The sequence below is a fragment of the Lynx canadensis genome, chromosome D1, assembly GCF_007474595.2.
Source record: "Lynx canadensis isolate LIC74 chromosome D1, mLynCan4.pri.v2, whole genome shotgun sequence".
NCBI lineage: Eukaryota > Metazoa > Chordata > Mammalia > Carnivora > Felidae > Lynx > Lynx canadensis.
This window is the reverse complement of record NC_044312.2, coordinates 62,594,334-62,607,622: the sequence shown is the minus strand read 5'-3', so window position 1 is coordinate 62,607,622 and position 13,289 is coordinate 62,594,334.

The window sequence follows — 13,289 nt, the reverse complement described above, 5'->3', positions numbered from 1 at the left end:
TCAATCATCACAAATACTCTATAAGGCAAGTTGTAAGATTTCAACTTTCTGATAATTGAGGAATAGAACAGTACAGCAATAGGGTCTTGCTTATTATCTTCCATATTATGTCATGGAAGCTTGATAAAAAGAAAACCATCTCATGTCATAGTCTGGTCTTTAAGTTTGACTTTGCTGGTGGATTGCTTTCTGTGTAGTCCAAATGCAAGTCTCAGAGTAGAGATTTTCATGCATGGAGTCTTCTCAGATGACAGATAAGGTTATAGAATATTATTTATATGTCATTAAAATATATGAGTTCAGTTAGTATATCAATTTTATAAGCAGTAAAGTGATGTCCAGTATGCTACTTACCTAAGTCCATGCAACTATAAAAGAGATAACATGGGTTGGAAATCTCAGTATTTTCAAATCAGTTCTTTCTGGTTTTGTGTAACTTTCCCCTTTTGGACATAGTTTTGCTTCTTAAGTAGTCCAGACAGTCACATTATACTTAATAAAGCAGAAGTGAAAACAAAAACAAAACTGACAAACTAATGAGTATGGGATCAATATTTTATTCAGAAGTTCTGATAAGATCAAATTACTCTCTATATAAGACATTTCTTTGATATAGTATTTTACTAATATTTTGTATTTAAAATGAAAGGAGATTACATTGTGTGTTCTTTCAAAATGTGTACTATTTATTTATTTCTTCTTAAGGATTGCATATATTAAGGATACAATATAAATAAAGAGTATTTAAAAATAATTGTGCTTTAAAATGATAGTATGTACAGAAAGGCAGTGTTAATATAGTCTTGGTGGATATATTCACCTAATCCAGATAATGGCATTCTATACTCTTTACAACATAATGAACTAATTAAATGAAATAAGATGTAACTATTAATTTTTAATTGTTAAGAAAACATAGCAATATTTTTAACAAATATGCAAAATTTCAAGTTAAGAACTAAAAATACTTGAGATCGAAATGAAGAGATAAATGTAATCAAAGTTTTTAAAATTTCAAACTGATGCTATAGTAGTTTAGATATATACTATATAGGTTAAAAGTTCTAGTGTTTATGGTTTGGCATTTTGACACCCAAACCTGAACAGTGAAATAGCTTTGGGCATGCTATTTTGGGTACTGACAGTGAGATTCCTTCATCAGTTCAGAGCAATGGAATAATTTCAACTTCATTTAAAAGAACAAACAGAAAGACTGTTTCTAATTTCCCAAAGAAGGAGCAATAATGCGTGTCAGTGTCTAGTTCATTAAGTTAATATACATATCTCCCAAAGAAAGCAAAAGCAAGGGGTGGCTTAGTCGGTTAAGCATTTCACTTTGGCTCAGGTCATGATCTCACGGTTGATGAGCTCGAACCTTGCGACGGGCTCTGTGCTGACAGCTCAGAACCTGGAGCCTGCTTCAGATTCTGTCTCCCTCTCTCTCTGCCCGCGCCCCCCCTCCCCCGCTCGTGCTCTGTCTCTCTCTGTCTCTCTCTCTCTCTCAAAAAAAAATAATAAACATTAATTTAAAAAAAAAAAAGAAAGCAAAGACATGGTATTTGTGTAATTTATATCATTTATAATGCCTGGCACTTAATATACACTCAGTACATATTTGTTATATGAAAGAATACTGGAGGAGGATTAAGCAGTTTATATGCCCATGATTCTTGAATTATTCGTGAGGAGGTTTGAGCTGTTAACATAGTGACATATTCACGTATGTTAAAAATGTAAAGGAATGATGTAAGGGAAAATGTAATGGAGAATGTTAAAAAATTTAAGGGAGAAGCAAATCAAAACAATATAGAGTTAGAAAAGAATAATGGATATTTTATCAAAACAAAAATAAAATAATGGATATTGGCATGAAAAAGACAATTCATATACATCAGTAAATACAATAATTATTAGAGTACATTTGCAGATTACAGGAGCAATTTTCAAATTAATTTTTTTTTAAAAACTTGTATTATTTCTAAGGGGCACTAAAAGTACAAAGTTGGAAAGTAAATGTATAGAAAGAATCAAGTATTCTTAAACAAAACAATATAATTACATCAGTATCAGCTATTTTTAAAGCATTAATGGAGTTAAAAATAACAATTATGCAGTGATGTATGGGACAATTTATAGGATAATATATTATTTGTGACTCACCTGAATCTGAACACTGAACCATAACTTGTAAGAAATTCAAGTAGAAAATTACAAATTTAAAGTTAGGGTGAGAAATGTGAAAATATATTTCTTGAAACAAATATGTAAACAATAATTAGTAATGATATAAGTCTGATAACAGTATTAACAATTTTGTACCCAAGGGTTTAATTATAAACCTACATGCAAAAATAGGAGATTACAGACTATTTTAAGTACACAATATACATCATGTTATGGGCCATAAGTGAGAAATAACAAAAAATTCTTATAGAGACAAAATAATACATACATTTGGAAATATTTAGGAACAGTATGAACTTATAAATGTAACAAATATAATATAATAATAGAAATTGTAAAAAGGAAAGAATAGAAAAATAATGATGAACTTAAACCTTTGGGAAAATGGTTAATACATTTGTAAATTTAATAAGCATTAATAAATCTGTAACTTCAAATGTATACATTACAAAACAAAAAAGTGTCTATGAAGTGATAAAGTAATCATATAATACAAGGCATTACAGCAACTAATTTCAGATTAAACAAAGAAAACAATAAAAATAAGAGAGCAAAGTAGTGGAACTGGAAAAATGTAGTAAGAAGTCTCAAAAAATGAAAGCTATTATTTAAAGAGTGTCGTAAAATAGACACAATCTTGGGCATAGGGGAAGGGGAGGGGAAATATAGGCTTCCAGTTATGGAATGAATAAGTCACAGGGATGAAAAGCATACTACAGGAAATCTATTCAGTGGTGTTGTAATCGTGTCATATGGTGACAGATGGTAGCTAGCTACACTTGTGTGAACACAGCATAACATAAAGACTTTCAAATCACTTTGTTGTACCCCTGAAACTAATGTAACATGTATGTTAACTATATTTTAATTAAAAATAGTCACAATCTGGGTTACCTGGATGGTTCAGTCGGTTAAGCATCTGACTTCCGCTCAGGTCACAATCTTGTGGTTTATGAGTTCGAGCCCCACGTCAGGCTCTGTGCTGACAGTTCAGAGCCTGGAGCCTGCTTCAGATTCTGTGTCTCCCTCTCTCTCTCTCTCTGTCCCTAACTCTACTTGTGCTCTCTCACTCTCAAAAATAAATAAAAACATTTAAAAAATAAGCACAATCTAAGAAATTATTCAACAGAAAACAAAAACTCAAAGTTGAGACATAGCATTTGGAAAAACTGTTTTCAAATATTAAAGAATATAGTGGTATACTTTATGAATCAAAACTGGACATTCAGGAACTGTGCAATATTTTAAAGAGCGTAAAACTTACTATAATTGACTGAATAGACAAATAAATTGAAACAGAAGTTGGAAATGTGTAAAATATCAGAATAATATGCCAAAGGATCTAATATTAACTCTTAAATTATATCTTAAAATTTACTTCTTAGAAGATATAATTACTATCCTCTGCAGTTATTCAAGGAATTATAAAAAGAGGAAAACTTTAAAGCTGCTAGAATAAGACAATTTCAAACCGGAAAATACCTTGCAAAAAGAAATGTTTTAGGACTATTTTGATTATAAATTTCTAATATTTGCAAATCTAATTATGCAACATGTAAAATATATCTATCATACACAACCAAATATGGTTTATCATTAGAGATATATTATTTATAATTCATGACATTAAAACATATTATTTTAGAAATGTATGTACAGGGGCAGGGAATATATAGGATATATCTGTACACCTTCTGCTCAATTTTCTTTTATTGTGGTGTAACCCAAATTACATGAAATTTATTATCTTAACTATTTTTAAGTGTACAGTTCAATGACATTAAATACATTCCCATTGTGTGCAACTATCACCACTACCCGTTCCCATAGTTCTTTTCATCTTGTAAAATTGATATTCTATAACTATTAAACATTCTCTCTTCCCTCAATCGCCTGGCCACCACCATTACCCTGTCTTTATTGTTTTTGACTACTGAGTATCTCATATAGGTAGAATCAAACAGTATTTGTCTTTTTCTGACTGGTTTATTTCATTCAAAATAATGTCCTCAAGGTCAATCCATATTGTAGCCTATTGCAGAATTTCCTCCCTTTTTAAGGTTGAGTAATATTCCATCACACACACACACACACACACACACACACACACACCACATTTTGTTTATCCATTCACTGGTTGATGGCCTCTTAGGTTGCTTCTATATTTTAGCTATTGTGCATAATTCTGCTATATACATGGATTTATAAATATGTCTGAGATCTTACTTTCAATTTGATTAAGTATATATCCAGAAGTGGAATTGCTGGATCATATGGTAATTCTTTTTTTTTTTTTTTAATTTCTTTTTGACCCACTGCCTTCTGCTCAATTTTGCTTTGAACCTAGTTGGTCTAAAACATAAATGCTATTAATGTTTTTAAAACTTAAAGGAAAATAAATATGGGTCAGGTAGGTCAGAGAAGTATTTGATTTTACCTATTTATAATTTTAAAAAATCAACTTCAACTTAACAGGTATTTAAAAAAGAACTTTTGGGGCGCCTGGGTGGCGCAGTCGGTTAAGCGTCCGACTTTAGCCAGGTCACGATCTCGCGGTCCGTGAGTTCGAGCCCCACCAGGCTCTGGGCTGATGGCTCAGAGCCTGGAGCCTGTTTCCGATTCTGTGTCTCCCTCTCTCTCTGCCCCTCCCCCATTCATGCTCTGTCTCTCTCTGTCCCAAAAATAAATAAAACGTTGAAAAAAAATAAATAAAAAAAAGAACTTTTGTAATATGGTATTGTCTAACAAAGATCATTTATTTAATCAACAGGACAGAGATGCCCACTATCTCAGTTCACATTCATCAATATATTAGAGATCCAAAGGCTAATGTGTTAGTAAAACACAAAAAATTACTTTGAAGAAAAATTGAGTAATGTATTCTTTTTTTTTTTTTTTTTTGCATTTGCATTGACTTGGTGGGTTTAAGTTTTTATTTTAATTCCAGTTAGTGAACACACAGTGTAATGTGTTCTTACCGTGGATTATGTTTATTTATTTACTGACTTGTGCTAAAACTTAATATCTCTGGCCAGACATTTAAGAATAGCTGAGTGTCTTTTCAGTTACAGGGCTTCCTACTGAAAGCTACACACCCGAATGTATGGTTCTTAGAGTTCAGAAAACCTTCAAATATTTTGAGTGAAATGTAGCTCTATGTGGCCCCAATGAACTTGGAAAATTACCTTAGCCTCTAGGATCCTCTCTTCTAACCATGAAATAAGATAATTCATTTCTAGCTCCTGGGTTTGTATTAACAATTAAATTCTGTTAAAATCCTTGCAAAATAGAAGGAGAATTAATATTTATGAGGTCAGTTTAAATGAGGCCGTTGGATGGCTCTTTCCTTACTCAGGACAGTAGCCATCAAAGCTTAATACCATGATTATTAGGAGACTGAAAGCTAAGAGAAACAGGAGTATAAATATGTTACAGAAACCCAAAGGAAAGTGATGACTTCTGATACAGCCAACTAAATCTTGAGTTTGGAAAATTTTCTGAAGAATCGTAAGATACATAACATCTAATAAAAGAAAATTGACAAAACAGTGAATATGATTCTAAACAATGTCAGTACTAATATACTATAATATATATTTTTTTACATATTACAGCATAGTGGTTATGGAAATTCCATCATTTTGTCCTATCAAGTTTGGTTAAATTTTCCAGGATTTATGTTAATTTGGCACCAAGTGATTTCATGATTTCTATAGAATCACTGGAGATTATTATACAGTTATGCTTATCACAGATGGGTCCTTCTTTTCTATAGAAGACATCCCCATATCTCTGCAGAAGATGAAAAGATTGGCTTTGTCCCCAACTATGTACTTACTGTGGGTGTGCTGTATTTGACTTATCTTAAGTAATGGCCTTCAGGATAACCAGACATGGGATACCAGTACTTAAGATGAACTTCAGGGTTTTATGATCAGTGGAGAGAAACTCAGTGGCCTGTTCTGTGGCGAGAAAGCCAATTCCCTAGGGCTGGTAAGTCCCAAGTCAGTCTGAAGTCAGTCAAATCCAGCAATGTAATTAGGAACAAGTATTGAAATCACATCATTTAACCAACACCCTAATCTGGGTTTGATGCAGCTGAGCTTTTATTACATACAGGCATAAATGTATTTAAATATCTACATTTTAGCATAGCTTTCTCTTTAAAGGAAGCCTTTTGTAGGTTTTTTTTCCTTCATGCAAGCCAGTATCAGAACTACTTTATTTCACAAAAAAAATAGCAAACACTTGTCTAGTACTTCTTGTATGCCCTAAGATATTCTAAACATGTTACATATATCAAAAAATTAATTCTCGAGGGCGCCTGGGTGGCACAGTCGGTTAAGCGTCCGACTTCAGCCAGGTCACGATCTCGCGGTCCGTGAGTTCGAGCCCCGCGTCAGGCTCTGGGCTGATGGCTCAGAGCCTGGAGCCTGTTTCCGATTCTGTGTCTCCCTCTCTCTCTGCCCCTCCCCCGTTCATGCTCTGTCTCTCTCTGTCCCAAAAATAAAATAAACGTTGAAAAAAAAATTAAAAAAAAAATTAATTCTCATAAGACCTCCATAAAGTTCATTACTATTATTTGCCCACTGTATACATGAGTAAACTGATGTGCATAAATGTGAAGAAACTGGCCTGTCGTCATACGGTTAGAATGTGGTGGAACTAAACTTGGAATCCAAGTGCTCATTACTTCCCATTCATCCTAACACAAAAAACAACCCCAACACTAGATTAAAATCTCTATTAGTCATTTTCACCTATTCTCAGGCCTATTCCAAATTCTATTTCTATATCAAAATGTTTCTTTAACCACGAGCATATTTCCCTTCTTAACAAAACCAGCAGTACTAAATTTTAAGACATTTCCCCCTTTATCATCAGCGCATCCTCTTCATAGTTGTACAATTTCTGAGTACAAATGCTCATCTTATCCAAATCTGTGCCTTGAATATGGAGCCAGATATGTGATACTTTGTAGATTTTGACTTTATAGGTTTTCAAAAAAGTCCATGTGCTCTCGCAAAATTGAATATTCTATTGTTGTGATTATGTATAAAATGTAAGTATAGACGATCCATTCATTTACTTACAAAAGTACCCACATTTAATGAGTATTTAGAAACTTTAACCATGTTCAGACATTTTCATTTGCTGGAAATTTTAAGCAATGAACCAAAGATCTTGAGTTTGAAGAAATTATTGTCTATCAAAGGTGAAAGTCACATTATTAATATAGTATAATAATATAATAACCTATATAACACAACACAATTAATATAGTATTATGTACATTTCTGTATTATAAAAGAGCATGTAGAAGCAAGCAATTATAGAAGCATCAATTATACATGTGATAAATAATAAAAAAGGCAGAATACATAAATTTTGAGGTGGACTTTGGAGGGTGAGCAGGAGCACTCCAAAAAGGTAAAAGAGAAAAATAAGCATATTTCAAACACAAGGAATTGCGTATTCAGGAAGTAGGGTAAGATACACAGTGGTGATATGCAAGTTTGGTTAAGACACAGGGGAACTTTCAAATTAAGTTTCTTTTTTTTTTTTTTTTTTTTTTTTTTTTTTTTTTTATACCTTTTATTCTTTTACTTAGAGTCACCTGTATAACCTAACATTCTGAGAAAGGTTTGGGGAAGATGATTAGTTTCATTAATTATTTCAAACATTATTTTTGGCACAATATTTTATGTTTTCAGATGCCTTAAGAATATTTTGATCTAGGAGTGCCTGAGTGGCTTTGTTTGTTAAACTTCCGACTGGTAACTTCGGCTCAGGTCATTATCTCGCGGTGTGTGAGTTCAGGCTCCGAATCCGGTTCTGTGTTTTGTTTTTGTTTTTTGTTTTTTGTTTTTTTTTTTTTTCAATATATGAAATTTATTGTCAAATTGGTTTCCATACAACACCCAGTGCTCATCCCAAAAGGTGCCCTCCTCAATACCAATCACCCACCCTCCCCTCCCTCCCACCCCCCATCAACCCTCAGTTTGTTCTCAGTTTTTAAGAGTCTCTTATGCTTTGGCTCTCTCCCACTCTAACCTCTTTTTTTTTTTTTTCCTTCCCCTCCCCCCATGGGTTTCTGTTAAGTTTCTCAGGATCCACATAAGAGTGAAAGCATATGGTATCTGTCTTTCTCTGTATGGCTTATTTCACTTAGCATCACACTCTCCAGTTCCATCCATGTTGTTACAAAGGGCCATATTTCGTTCTTTCTCATTGCCACGTAGTACTCCATTGTGTATATAAACCACAATTTCTTTATCCATTCATCAGTTAAGTTTCTGGGCAAGATGTTAGTTTTATTTTCTCGAGATGATACCAGTTAAGAGTTAAATTAAAAAAAAAAACTAATAAGTATATAAGATAATGAGAAGAATGCTACATTTTAGAAGGTGTTCTACAAATAAACCAGAGGGTGAGAGGAGAGAAAGAAGAAGATAACATTTTCTGTAAATTAAACTGACTTCTTATCGAAGTCACAAGCACGGCCCGTTTTTCACCCCTCTCCACCAGTCAGCCTGCCCTAGCGGAAGAGATTGCTCCTCTTCCTGCTATTGCCTCCAGATGTGCTCCTGGTCTCAGATACTTATCTCAGTATCTCAGATACTCACTTTTTATTGTTTATTTTTTGCCTTTGGGGGTCTACATTTCAACTTTTACTGCTTTCTCCCTCAAACATTTAAATATGTTTAATTCTCAATCATTAGGAAGAAACTAATAGTCTCATTTGCTTCATAGATAATATTTTTATAAGTGTTGTTGTTTTCTTCTCTTTGTACCTATTGTTAATTCTACTGTAATACAGCTTCTTGTCATTAAACCTCCTTACTAATGAAATCCTCAGAGACCGCAGCTAATGGTCTGTCAATATTCACACTCTTAGACCTATAAATTTGTACAGTCGCCTGTCTAATATCTTGGGCTCTCTTGCTTTGGTCAATGGGACAGTAGAAAACTAGATATAATTATAGGCTTGCAAAAATGCATATACTTTTCACCTCCTCTCTTGGAAACTGACCAGTAACATGTTACAAATGAAGGAGCTTTCCAGCTTGAAAGGATTTATGACCCATGTGGTAGAAGTGAGTCTCAAATGAGGCTGTCCCCCAGTCAGTCTCAACTCATCCAGCCAGCTGACTGCTGGATACATGAACAAACCCAGCTAGGATCAGCAAGATAATTCTAATGTAAATTAACACAAGTCTCCAGGTGAGTCCTTGGCTCATGGACAAAACTAATTTTTTATTGTGTGCCTCTGAAGTTTTATGGTTGCTTGTTATACAATTTTACTGTGGCAAACTATATTTGACTCAGTCCTTCATCAGGAAACACTGCCTTCTTGGGAAGGCAGTCGGTGGCTTCCCTGGGTGGCTCAGTCGGTCAGCAACCGACTAGGCTGAGATTATGATCTCGCAGTCTGTGAGTTCGAGCCCCATGTTGGGCTCTGTGCTAACAGTTAGAAGCCTGGACCCTGTTTCTGATTCTGTGTCTCCCTCTCTCTCTTCCCTTACCCTACTCGTGTTCTGTCTCTCTCTCTCTCTCTCAAAAGTAAATAAACATTAAAAAAAAAAAGAAAGAAAGAAAACACTGCCTTCCTTTACTCAGAGCTGTTATACACCAATAATTCTTTTCACATCCCTATTCATTCCTTTCAAGAAAGTTGGATGGTCTTTTATTCTAATGCCCACTCTTTAAGTATTATTGTTCTTCAGAATTTGGACTGAAGTTTCTTTTCCTAAATTCCCTTTTGATAATCTCATCAATGCATTTATTTCTTTATTCAACTAATATGTTTTGAATGTTGTGTGTATGCACTTGCACCTGAGCCATGTTTATAGTTACTGTGCTGAATAAGAAGAACAATGTTCCTGCCCTCATGAACAATTTGGGTAGAGAAAAAAATCAATTTTAAAAAAGCATATATATAAGAACTTTTATGGATCTCAATGATATAGTAACTGGAGAAACCCCTTTACTAACATTGGAGCTTAAACCTGACACATATGAATAAAAAAGCCATGAATAACATGATTAACAAGTATGAACAAAGAAGAGATACAGAACCCTACAACAAAGAGAAAACACACATCTATTAATGAGACCACAAGATATGTACACATAAATCAACATATATTGGGTTCCAATGTCTCAGTCCTCTCAAAATTTACATCAATAAAAATATTATCTGACTATAACAGAAGAAAACTAGAACTTAATAAGAGAGGACAGTTTGGGGGCGCCTGGGTGGCTCAGTCGGTTAAGCGTCGACTTCAGCTCAGGTCACGATCTCGCGGTCCCGTGACTTCGAGCCCCGCGTTGGGCTCTAGGCTGATGGCCCAGAGTCTGGAGCCTGCTTCCGGTTCTGTGTCTCCCTCTCTCTCTGCCCCTCCCCCGTTCATGCTCTGTCTCTCTCTGTCTCAAAAATAAATAAACGTTAAAAAAAATTTTTTTTAAAAAAAAGAGAGGACAGTTTGGCCAGAATCTAAAATATATGCTACTTAATATCTTGTAGGGAGAAAAAGAAATTTCATAAAAACAAATTATATTTAAAGAATTTCATGATAAAATGTGGATGACATATGTAAAAACTATATCTAAATAAGTTCCCCTTTTTTTTTATTTTTAACCTCTATCAAAAAGAAAAAAAAACATTTTAACCATAACAAATCAGATATTTTATACAGAAATACAGATGAAGAACAAGTGAATTAAGCCAAAAACTAAAATAATCAGGACAGGACAGAATTTAATGCAAGAAAAACAGGAAAAAAACTATAAAAAATATTGAAGATTAATGAAAAAAACTTATTCTAAAAATATTATTAATATAGATACATTTCATATATATCTGAGTGAGAGAAAAAATTATCAATAAGATGCAAAGAAACCAAATTTGGGCCCCTAAAAGCATAAGAACCAAATAGTATGCACTCTTTAAAAACTTTTTACATTTTAAGCACTATATGCTAACATATTTGAAAAAAAAATAACAGAAGAGAACTAAAAAATTAAACAGGGCAAAATTAAAGACAATTAATACCATATTCAAACGCTTTCAATCCACTCCATTCCCCCCAACAAGTAAATAATGCTGTAGGCCCAGATTGTTTCTGTTCACAGCAGAAGAGCAAATTTCAAGTGATAGATAATTTTTTAATTATGCAAAGTATACCAGAAAATGGTAAAATAAGAAAAGATATATAATTCAATTTGCCAAGCACTTACAATGTTAATTTCAAAGACATGTACTTTATAGAGATGATATGAAGAAACAAAATTATAGGCACAGTTTCTTCATGATTTATAACAAAAATTGTAAGTAAAAGTTTAACCAATAATAGTGTATTAAAACTATGTAACAAACAAGAAATGTTTATCAACGTTTATTTATTTTTGGGACAGAGAGAGACAGAGCATGAACGGGGGAGGGGCAGAGAGAGGGAGACACAGAATCAGAAACAGGCTCCAGGCTCTGAGCCATCAGCCCAGAGCCCGACGCGGGGCTCGAACTCACGGACCGCAAGATCGTGACCTGGCTGAAGTCGGACGCTTAACCGACTGCGCCACCCAGGCGCCCCAAGAAATGTTTATCTCAGTGATACATAAGTGATTTGACGCAGCTAATTGATATACCTTACCATATTAAAAAAGAAACAAAGATCATATAATTATCTTAATATTTGTAGAAGTTATAGAAAGTGATTTTTATGGTTCTATACCAGTTTATCATAAAAACAGTAAAAAAAAAAAAAAGAAAGAAAACTTCCTGGCTTAACGAAAGATGCATACAAACAACCCCAGCTTGTATCATATTCAACAGAGACTCCATGCTACTAACATCAAGAACTACTACTGAGTTTTCACATCAGCAAATACGAATAAAGTATTTTATCAATTTCAGTAAACTCAGTCATCTGGAACACATTTCTTGTAGTGTGATGTTTCATTTGTGACCTGTGGTAATAAAATAAGCACTCTGTTTGTATGGAAAAAAAAAGAGCAAGGCAAAGATATCCTATGTCACCCCATGAAACTAGCGGTTGTAAAGAGTGTTCAGCAAAAGTGGAGAAAAACATGACATTTTTAATGATTCTGAAATTAAAAATATATACATATTTCAAAACAGCAGGAATAAATAAATTAAATATATATATATATATATATATATATTTTGGGGAGGTAAATGAGATTTTATATGGGACCAAAGAATTGCAATTCAGGGAGCACAGATTCAGGTAGAAACCCAAATAGTGTTCCTGCTTGTAGAGTAAAAGCAAGAAGGTTTTTATGGGGGAAAAAAAGGGAGCAAATACATGAATTGAAGAACAGAAAGAAAAGCTTTTCCAAGGGTGTGAACAAGTTAAGCTACTCTGGGGTATACACATACAATATTTCTGAGAGGTAATGTTAAATGAGATTACAGAATGACCTATTCAATTTACTTTGGAAGGCAATGATAAAATCACCAAAACTAATTCCAGGTGATGGTTAGAAAGACAAACTATAGGAAAATTGGTTTTGAGAAGAGAAAGTGAATGTTGACAATTTCTTTTATAGAAGGCTTGCTGTTACAGTGAGAAGTGAAAAGATGATACATGGAGAATAATTATATTTTGAGGGGTGGGGCAGATGTTTTGCAGGATTTTATAATGGGAGCAGTATAGGAAACTTGACATAATAAAACTTAATGAGTACCCATAAATTGAATCACTGGAAGAAATGTGTATTCTTGTTACTTGGATAGGGAGAAATTAAATTAATGAATTTACTCTGCATTATATTTAATTGGCATTATTTCTGTGAAATTCATGTAAAATTACTACTTTTTGGTCTATCTGCTAGTTATTAATTTGTAAGAACATGAAGATGAAAAACAGTGTGAATTTTATTTCACGAATTTCATTCTTGAATGGAAAGAAGACAAAATAAGTACCTTTTGTTCTTTCCTAATCCTGTGCTCATAAAATAATGCATACCATTAGCCTTCTTAATTTGGCTAATAGGTATTTCCACCTCTCCACACTATTATTGAAGCCCATTTTGAAAAGAACTGCATATCCCACCAGTCTGTAAGGAAACAGTTTTGTTTG